The sequence below is a fragment of the Triticum dicoccoides genome, chromosome 1A (assembly GCF_002162155.2).
Source record: "Triticum dicoccoides isolate Atlit2015 ecotype Zavitan chromosome 1A, WEW_v2.0, whole genome shotgun sequence".
NCBI classification, from domain to species: domain Eukaryota; kingdom Viridiplantae; phylum Streptophyta; class Magnoliopsida; order Poales; family Poaceae; genus Triticum; species Triticum dicoccoides.
In genome coordinates, this window is record NC_041380.1 from 515,077,479 (window position 1) to 515,087,660 (window position 10,182).

Consider the following 10,182-nt stretch of genomic DNA (forward strand, 5'->3'; position numbering starts at 1 on the left):
GTGGCCTGTGGCCTCCTGCGGTGGGCCGGCACATTTAGCGAGGCGCCTGACATGAGGGCAACTTACGTCTTGCTATAATCCGAAATCACTAATATAGGAGTACTCCTTGCAAAGATTACTTCCACCTCCTCATGATGTGACAAGTGGCGTGGTGCATGTGCGCCACTTGTCGCAACCTAGGAGTTTTCCCTTTTTTTCGTAAATCTGTTTATTCAAAATGTTTTATCTCTTAAATTGTGCGTCCAAATCTCGAACTGTTTTCACCATTGGATTCCTCGCGTCGAGATCTTCAAAACTAGATCCCATGTTGATAGGTTTTGACGAACTTTTCTTTGTCATGAAAAACCGGCCAAAAAACCGAACGAAAAAATCGAACCGGGAGCACGAGTTTTTTCCCTTTCCAAAAGAGGCATGGCGGTGCCTCTCACGAAATCACAACCGTGCCTCTCACGGAAGCAAACAACCAAAAAAATATTCTGTTTCGAGAGGCACGGGCGTGCCTCTTTCGCGAAAGCATAATTGTGCCTCTCGTGGAAGCAAACCATGCCTCTTACGAAAAAAAAGCAGAAAACATTTTTTCTTTTGTTTCCGAGAGGTACAGTCGTGCCTCTCGAAAAAACACAAGCGTGTCTCTCACGAAAGCAAAAACCGTGCCTCTCGCGAAAGAAGAAAACAACAGAATTTTTTTTCCGTTTTCGAGAAGCACAGTCGTGCCTCTCGCGAAACCAAAACCATGCCTCTAGCGAAACCAAAATCGTGCCTCTCGCGAAAAAAAACAGAAAACGCATTTTTTTTCATTTTCAAAAGGCATGGTTGTGCCTCTCGCAAAAGTAAAACTGTGCCTCTTGCGGAAGCAAAACCGTGCTTCTCACAAAAGCAAAAAAAAAGCATAAAAAGAAATTCGTCCAAAAACTCAAGAAGACCAATGGAAAACCAAAAGTCGAAAAACCCCGAAAAAAACCAAAGTAAAAAAACCCAAAAAACCTGTTTAAAAAGCCAAAAACGTGTGCCGAAAAATAAAAATAAAAATCCAAAGAAAGTGCCCAGAAACAGAACACGTGGCGGCTGTTGAGAGCGCGCCAAGTGACGTTTATCATTGTGAGGTTCCCGAAGGAGCATTTGTCAACTAGTTGCTCTTACTTTTTTTTTGAGGGATGACTAGTTGTTCTTACTAGACCCGTCCCGCAGACTGTTTTAAAGTGGGCCGAGCCCACGCAACCACAATCTCACGCGCCTTTTTTTTACCCCTCAAAAAAAGATTTTTTTTTATTTGTTTTAGAATCCGCACCGTGGTAGATTGGGTTGTACTGTATCGCTAACCTTACCACAGGAGAAGCCAGTTTATAAGGTGCCATTCGGCCTGTCTCCTTGCCCCCACATTAGGTGAGGGTACGGGCTTGTCTTAAGCCCGTTAGAGTGTACAGTAAGTGTATATGCTGCCCCTGTACAGCCTTGTTGTACTTGTATATGTACAATAGATTAGATGTACTTGTACTTGTACAATGTATGTAAAAATACAAATGTAAATAACAAAAACAATTATTTTTCATCTTCGTGTGTACTCCATCTGGCCATTAAGTACACCACTGCTTCATTCTTACATGCAAATACACCATACTATGATTCTTCATCGCAAAATAAATAAATATATATACTGCCCCTGTACAGCCTTGTTGTACTTGTATATGTACAATTGTCTAAAAAAAACTGTACATGTACAATCGATTAGATGTAGTTGTACTTGTACAATGTGTGTAAAAATACAGATGCAAATAAAAGAACGTTTTTTTCATCTTCATTTGTTTTACCACTATACTTCACCCCATCTAGCCAATAAGTACACCACTGTTTCATACTTACATGCAAACACACCATACGGTGATATGAATCTTCAGAAGACAAAAACAAACGACTACATAATCAAACTCAGATCTTAAATCTTTGAATAGCAGCAGTATTTTTTTTTTTTTTGTTTTTTGCGGGAACAGCAGTTGGCACCCCAACAGGCAACAGCCCATCACTCCCCTGAAATAATAACAGAGCAAATAACGAGCTGAATTAACGAACACCTGGAGATAGTCTCTGAGCTTAGGTATTTTCAAAAGGAAAAAAAAAAGCTCAATCATGCACGTACCTTCATCCATTACATACAATACACTGGGACGCACCTGATAACTCAGTCTCAGCTTCCCCTTCAAAAAACATACTGTATTTCTTAACTCCTTGGTGGATTTCTTCCAAATTTTCCAGGCAAGAACGGCCACATATTTGTTAACTAATGACACGAAAAGAAAAGGACATGCTACTCCTACAGTGTCACACAATAACCAACCGTGTTCCCTTTTTCCAACTGAAGCCAATATCTTCCTTCATCGGTCTTTCCAGGAAATTGCCAGCCACCGGTTCCTTCGCTTGGTTCACATAAGGAAACAAGATTTCATGTGTAACTACGAGGAATAGACAAAATGGTCCCTCTGGTGACTTGGCTGCATAGGAGATGAAATCAGTAGTCATGCTTCAGTTAATAAAATCAAAGTGAAAAATCAATCAAGTAAAGATACAGAAAGTTATGTGTCGAGTAGATAAATTCTTAAAAAGTGTTACTTAGACACTGTGGTCGAATTGAGTATCACATGTGCAGAAGCCACTATTCTAGCGATGACTGCTTTTATAACTGCAAGGCAGGGCCAAGTGCTTCGATTCAACAGGTCAGTGCAGGAAACACAGAATTCTGAAAAGTATATCCTCCTCAGCTTCAGCTGGTATGAAGAGCAACGACTTTGGAGTCAATGGCAGAGCAATAACAGAGCGTGCCCCCCAACCCACCCACCCACACACACACACACAATCCTCCTCACACATATCGTTCCAGACTTCCAGTTTGCACCTCTAGGAGACTGCAAACAACCAAAAACCATGCCGATCGGAGAAGCTGTTCTGTCTGCCTTCATGCAGGCACTCTTCGAGAAAGTGATTGCTACCGCTTTTGGTGATCTGAAATTACCTCAAGATGTGGCTGCGGAGCTGGAGAAACTATCCAGCAGTCTGTCGACCATTCAAGCTCACGTTGAAGAGGCCGAGGAGCAGCAGCTGAAGGATAAGGCGGCACAAACCTGGCTTGCCAAGCTCAAGGATGTCGCATATGAGATGGATGACTTGCTCGATGATTATGCAGCTGAGGCCCTTCGATCCAGACTAGAAGGCACATCCAACTACAACCATTTGAACAAGGTTAGGAGCTGTTTCTGCTGCTTTTGGTTTAACACTTGTTTATTTAACCACAAGATACTGCAAGACATAAGGATGGTCGATGAGAAGCTCAATAGGCTTGTCAAGGAAAGGCAGATCATTGGTCCAAACATGATTAGTGCAACAGACAGGAAAGAGATAAAAAAGAGGCCTGAGACCAGTTCAATAATCGATGACTCGAGTGTGTTTGGAAGAGAAGAAGATAAGGAGACCATTGTGAAGATGCTGCTTGATCAGAATAACTCCAACCATTCCAACCTTTCTATTCTCCCCATAGTGGGTATGGGCGGACTAGGGAAGACAACCCTAACACAGCTTGTCTACAATGATACAAGAATAAAGGGGCATTTCCAGTTACGGGTCTGGCTGTGTGTTTCTGAACATTTTGATCAGATGAAGCTTACCAAGGAAACCATTGAATCAGTTGCCAGCGAGTTTGAATCAACCATCATTGGGATCTCATCGGTCACGACCAACATGAACTTGCTCCAAGAAGACCTCTCGAAAAAGCTAAAAGATAAAAGGTTTCTTCTAGTACTTGATGATGTATGGAATGAGGACCCTGAAAAGATAAAAGGAAGCTTACTGTGTTCCCAGGATACTGAGGATGACTGGAAAAATGTATTAAGGAGTGAAATATGGGAGCTGCCATCGGATAAGAACAATATATTACCAGCTCTGAGATTGAGTTATAATCATTTGCCTGCCATACTGAAGAGATGTTTTGCATTTTGCTCAGTCTTTCACAAAGACTATGTGTTTGAGAAAGACAGGTTGGTCCAGATATGGATGGCCCTTGGGTTTATTCAGACTCAGCGGAGGAGAAGAATGGAAGAGATTGGAAGTAGCTATTTTGATGAATTACTAAGCAGGTCCTTCTTCCAACATCACAAAGGTGGATATGTGATGCATGATGCTATGCATGACCTAGCACAGTCGGTCTCAATTCATGAGTGTCTCAGACTGGATGACCTTCCTAACAACAGCACCTCTGCAAGAAGTGCCAGGCACCTCTCATTCTCTTGCAATAATAGAAGCCAGACTTCATTTGAAGCTTTTCTTGGATTTAAGAGAGCACGGACACTTCTACAGCTAAGTGGATATAAATCAATGACAAGGTCTATCCCCAGTGATCTGTTCCTCAAGTTAAGGTACCTCCATGTGCTCGATTTGAACCGGCGAGACATTACTCAGTTGCCAGATTCTATTGGAAGCTTAAAAATGCTTCGATATTTGAATCTCTCGGGCACTGGTATAGCAATGTTGCCTTCATCAATTGGTAGACTCTTCAGCTTGCAAATACTTAAGTTGAAAAACTGCCATCGATTAGATTATCTCCCACAAAGCATAACAAATCTTGTAAATCTTCGGTGGCTAGAAGCAAGAACAGAGTTGGTCACGGGTATAGCCAGAATAGGTAACTTAACCTGTCTTCAACAGTTGGATGAATTTGTGGTCCGTACAGATAAAGGATACAAGATCAGTGAATTGAAGGCAATGAAGGAAATCAGAGGGCATATTTGTATTAAGAATATCGAGTGTGTGGCAAGCACAGAGGAAGCAATTGAAGCTTGTCTAAGCGAGAAGGCATTCATCAACATCCTAGACCTTATCTGGTCCGATAACAGGAATGTAACATCCGAAGAAGTAAATCGAGACAAAGAGATACTTGAAGTCCTCCGGCCACATCATGAACTGAACGAGCTAACTGTCAAGTCATTTGCAAGGCTCCTCCTTCCCAAATTGGTTTAGTAGTCTTTCCCACTTGCAAACCCTCCACCTGTCTGATTGTACGAAATGTTCGATTCTACCAGCACTTGGAGAGCTGCCTCAACTCAAGTATTTGAATATTGGTGGTTCTCCAGCCATTATTCAAATCAGCCAAGGTTTTTCAGGTACCAATGAAGTTAAGGGGTTTCCAGCACTGAAAGAGCTCGTATTTGAAGACATGAGTAATTTCAAAAGGTGGGCTTATGTACAAGATGGTGAATTTCTTCCGTCCCTTACAGAACTTGCAGTGATGGGCTGCCCGAAAGTAAAAGAATTCCCACCCCTCCCATCAATGCTAGTGAAGCTCAAAATTTCTGAAACGGGGTTTGCTGTTCTTCCAGAATTCCATATTCCAAACTCCCAGTATCCATCGTCATTAGAATGCTTACAGATTCATCAGTGCCCAAACCTCACATCCTTAAATGAAGGGCTGCTTAGCCGGCAATTATTGGCTCTCCAGCAGTTAACAATCACTCACTGTTTAGACCTAATTGACCTGCCAGTTGAAGGATTCAGATCCCTAACTGCTCTTAAGAGTCTTCACATCTATGACTGTCCAAGGCTGGCACCATCAGGACAGCATAGCTTGCTGCCCTCTAAACTTGAAGACTTGCGCATCAGCTCATGCTCCAACCTTATTAACCCTCTTCTTCAAGAGCTTAATGAGCTCTCCTCGCTGACACATCTCACCACCGCTGATTGTGCTAGCCTTCAGTCTTTTCCAGTAAAGCTCCCTGCCACTCTGCAAAAACTGGAGATCCTCGATTGCAGTAATCTGGTCTGCTTGCCTGCTGGTCTAGAAGATGCATCCTGTCTAACAGCTATAACCATCTTGAGATGTCCTCTCATACCATGCTTGCCAGGGCGGCTTACAAAGTCATTGAAAGAACTGTACATCAAAGAATGCCCCTTTCTATTGGAGAGTTGCCAAGAAAACAGTGGAAGAGATTGGTGTAAAATTGACCATGTACCAATCATTGAGATCGATGATGATACCAACATACCCAACAGCAGCATACGAAGAAGATTATCATGAATGCCTCACAGCAATGCTACACAAATGGTATGAAATGAACTAGTAGATATATTTTTCTGCTTGTATTGCATAAGCATGTATTGTCTGCTAACAGTAAACTGCATAATAGAACCAATCCTCTATAGGTGATTTTGCATTCATTTTTGCACATATTTTGCATGTTAGCACATAAACATACTTCGATTCAAATGTCTTGCAACACCAAATCGCAAGCACTAACCATACACTAGGAAATTACTATAAACATCAGCTGAAACACTGTATAGTCAAGCCTTGCATTCAAAGAGACATGAACAGATTTTAATAGAAAAGTAAAACTAATGGGATTGCCAATTTGAGACTGAGCAATAACAATGCAACAAAAAATAAACCATCAAAAGATTCATTATCTACCTCATGTATCCTAGAAACATCTAGGTATTTCATGTATTCAGAAAGTTCCATATCCACAAGTGCGCCACAGATCATCCACCATGGTCAAGTCATATAGCTGTCCATTCAGAAAACAAAAGCCAAACCTTCAGCTGTGATACAAGCAAGTTTGTTCATGCACAGTGCGAGCATGCATAGTAGCAAGCTTATCTGGTCAACATTTACAAAATATGGTTGCATTAGCTTCTAAGTAGCAAACTCCAGATTAATAATTCTATACTGCCAGTGACAATTTTCACAAAATAGACATAATGATGTCCTTACTCTTGGTTATTAAAAGTTAGTGTGGCTCTCTGTTGCATGTGCCTGTCTAATGTTTACAGAATGCAGTTCAAAGCAAAACCCAAAAGAAGATCATGTACTCACTTGTACACTTTCTTTTATCTACTTTCAGATTATCATATGGATTCTGGAAATAATTTTGGACGACGGTGATATTTCAAGAGCACCTTACACTTTATGTCCACCTCCATCAGAAGACTAATCTAGCACATGTGCAAAACTCAAACGAATCGAAAACTCAATGAGTAATTTTGAAGAAAACAGAGCTAGTACTTTCAGCGGAGGAAGTGGCCAAGACATTACTGTATTCATTATATATATGCCTTATCATTTTCAGAGAAATAAGATAGGTGTGGCTCTTTGTGTTTGTGTAATTTTGTAATCTCCCTTCTAGAATACATTTCATTCTATGATTTTGGGACACCTTGATTTCCCCCCCTTCCTCTATATGACCCTCTCATTCAGTAGCAAAGTCTATTTTTTCAAGATCATGTACTACAATGGGATACGGTAACAAATGGAGTGTCATCAAGAGTATACATGCCTTGTTTGTTGTGTTAAATGAAACCTACTCCACTTGTTACTGTATCCCATTGTAGTGATAGATTTCTGTCAGTAACAAACGGAGTATTTAATAAAGAAGGGAGTTTAAAAACGGTGGGAACCTGACCTTCCCTTCTGTCAGTAATTAACATCATATCGAAGTCTGGTGCCTCAACCCGGCATACCCAACGGATTGCATCTTCCTTCTCCACTGCATTCCAGAGACAGGGTATTCCAAGGTACTCAGTTGCTCAAAAGTGTCACTGCAATTTTCAGTAGTTAACTTACTGGTTTGCAATGGGGCGAAGGCAACTAGAGCTATGGGAACGGCCGCATGCATCTAGTACATACTTATAACTGGGCGAATCCCCAAAACATATGGAGTTCAAAAGCATCGATCCGAAACAATTCGTCCAGATCCATGAACTTACAGTATCAAAAACAATGGCCGAGTTGCCACTTCGCTCTGCGCGCGCTCTCTCTCCCTCTCTCTTCTCCTCCTCCCGCGCCATTGGTCTGAGGCGGTGCACCAGCCGGGCGGCGCGGCGGCGAGCCGGCGACGCGATAGGTGTGGGCTGGGGCACCGGGAGCTTTCCTTTTTTTTTGAGTAGTTCGGGAGCTTCGTTTTATTTTATTTGGCACAAGATGGTTGCTTCCAGCCCAGCAATTTTTTGCAAGAAACAGCGAGATGAGCACCAGAGCTTTTTTCCAGAGAGATGAAGCCCAAGTTAGCATTTGGTCCTTCTGATCAACCTGTAAGTTAACAGGCCCGCCAAGGCCAGTACTAGGAACATTCCCTGAACCGGTTTTCTCCTTTTTTTCATCGTTTTTCTCCAGGATTTAATTATTTTTCTTTTCATTTTTATCTTTCTATTTTTGTCATTCTTTTCATGCTGCTGAACAAATTTTCAAATTGGTGAACAATTTTTCGAATATGAATATTTTTTTGAAGTGATGAACATTTTTTATATTTTGTCAAAAAAAATCCTAAATCAAGAGAAATTTCTGAATTTTCGAACTTTTTTGTGAAACAATTAACATTTTTCAAATTGATGAAATTTTTCTGAAATTACGAACATTTTTTTATATTTTGTGAACATTTTATTTTGAAATTGTTAACATTTTTAAACTTTTGAACATTATTTTTGAATCGGAAAACATTTTCTGAATCGCTGAACATTTTTTGGATCGCTGAACATTTTTTTAAATTGATAAACATTTTTCAAAATTGACAATCATTTTTTGTGAACATTTTAGAAAAAGATCAGGAATTTTTTTTGAAGTCACAAAAAATTGTTCAAATTCACTTACATTTTTTGTAAAACACAAACAGTTTTTTCAAAATAATGAACATTTGCTTAATCCACAAACATTTTATGATTTCCAAAACATTTTCCCGAAATTCACATTTTTTGAAATCCCAAATTAATTTAAAGAGGAAAAAACAAAAGAAAAAAAATGGGAGGGGCGTTCCGGCCCGCTCATGGGTCGGCCCAATAGGGGCGCCCCGGGGTGGGGGGCATACAAGCTGGATCGTTAGCTAGTGCATCACGTGTGTAGGTCCCTTAGAGCATCTCCAGCCGTTTGGCCCCCCAGGACGTCGAAAAAACGCGTCCTGGGGGCGAGCCGGCGAGATTTTCGGCGTGGGGGCGACTGCGTTCCCAGTCGTCGCCCCCGGGTCGGCCCCAGGGCAAAACGAATTCGGTGTTTTTTTGGCACAAACTCGTCGAAATTCATCCAAACTCGGCGACATTCATTCAAATTTGTACAAAAAACAAATAAAAAACAAACACGACCTAGCTACGCCGTCCTCGCCGCGCCTCGCCGCCGTCCGACTTCTACATGCCTAGGCGCTTGTAGAAGTCGGTGTAGTCTCCACCGCTGTCGTCGTCGTCCTCGTCCTCGTCCTCGCCCTACCACACGCCGTCGTCCCTACCGCAGCTCTGTCCAGTGTCGCCGACGCGGGATGGCCCGGCCTCCTCCTCGTCGCTGTCGAGGTAGAGGACGACGTCCACCTCGCGGAAGGGGCGGCGGTGGCGCGCCTTGAGTTCCTCGAGGGAGCGACGCTGGCGAGCCACCTGCTCGCGGGACGTAGTCCTCCCTCGCCCACCTCATGGCCGTCTCGTCGGTGGCGGCCATCGCGAGGTGCTTCGGCTTTACTGGGAGTAGGGGAGGCTCCGGCTCGGTTTTCGGCCGGACGAGGCGCAGGCGACCGCCGCGGCCTTCCTCGGGGATGGTCAGGGCGCCGCTGCGGGTGCGGCGCCCTAGCGGGGACTCCCCCGCCGTGTCCTGCGGCTCGGCCTTGATGGCGAAGGCCGCTGGCGAGCCGCCCGAGGAAAAGGAGGTCGTCGCGTCCGACAACCGCCGTGGCATCCACGAGCTGCCACGGCGGCGAGAGAAGGACGGGGGTGTGGGGGTGGGGTACTCGAGGCGCGGCGTGTTGCCGGCCTCGATGTAGTCGAGGACGTGCTCGAGGGTGCGGCCGGGCACCCCCCACCACTCGCGCTGCCCTTCGACGTTGTGGCGGCCGCGAGGCACGACGCCGTTGGTGGAGGTGATCAGGCCGTCGCGGCGGCGGTCGATCGTCCAGAACGCGCTGTTGTCGGGGGAGTACGCCGGCGTTCGCCGCTGCTCCTCCGCCAGCGACGACCTAATGCGGGCGATCTCTGCCCGCCGGTCCGCCCCGGTGGGAGCGGGTGGCACCGGCACGCCGCCAACGCTCAAACGCCACGTGCCCGGCACCCTCATGTCCGGGGGAGCCGGGTAGTCGGCCTCAAAAAGGAGGCGCGCCTCCCACTCGTGGAGGTGGCGGCGGCCGAAGCCGTTCTTCGTCGCGGAATCGCCTGGGTACCGTGCTGCCATTGCTCGTC

At 44.3% G+C, this 10,182-nt stretch overlaps 1 long non-coding RNA gene and 1 pseudogene across 2 annotated transcripts; one reads left to right on the plus strand and one right to left on the minus strand.

Annotated features, from left to right (window-relative positions):
* Positions 1-1,974: 1,974 nt before the first annotated feature.
* On the minus strand, positions 1,975-7,910 carry LOC119284791. Of its 2 annotated transcripts, XR_005139215.1 has the most exons (6): positions 7,744-7,910; positions 7,440-7,575; positions 6,449-6,545; positions 2,333-2,486; positions 2,135-2,192; positions 1,975-2,025 (listed from the first exon to the last, which is right to left on the minus strand). It is a non-coding gene; the product is annotated as an uncharacterized LOC119284791 (long non-coding RNA). The 2 variants fall into 2 exon arrangements; XR_005139213.1 differs by having other exon boundaries at positions 2,135-2,486.
* Positions 2,834-7,406, plus strand: LOC119284780 (annotated as a pseudogene).
* Positions 7,911-10,182: the final 2,272 nt, after the last annotated feature.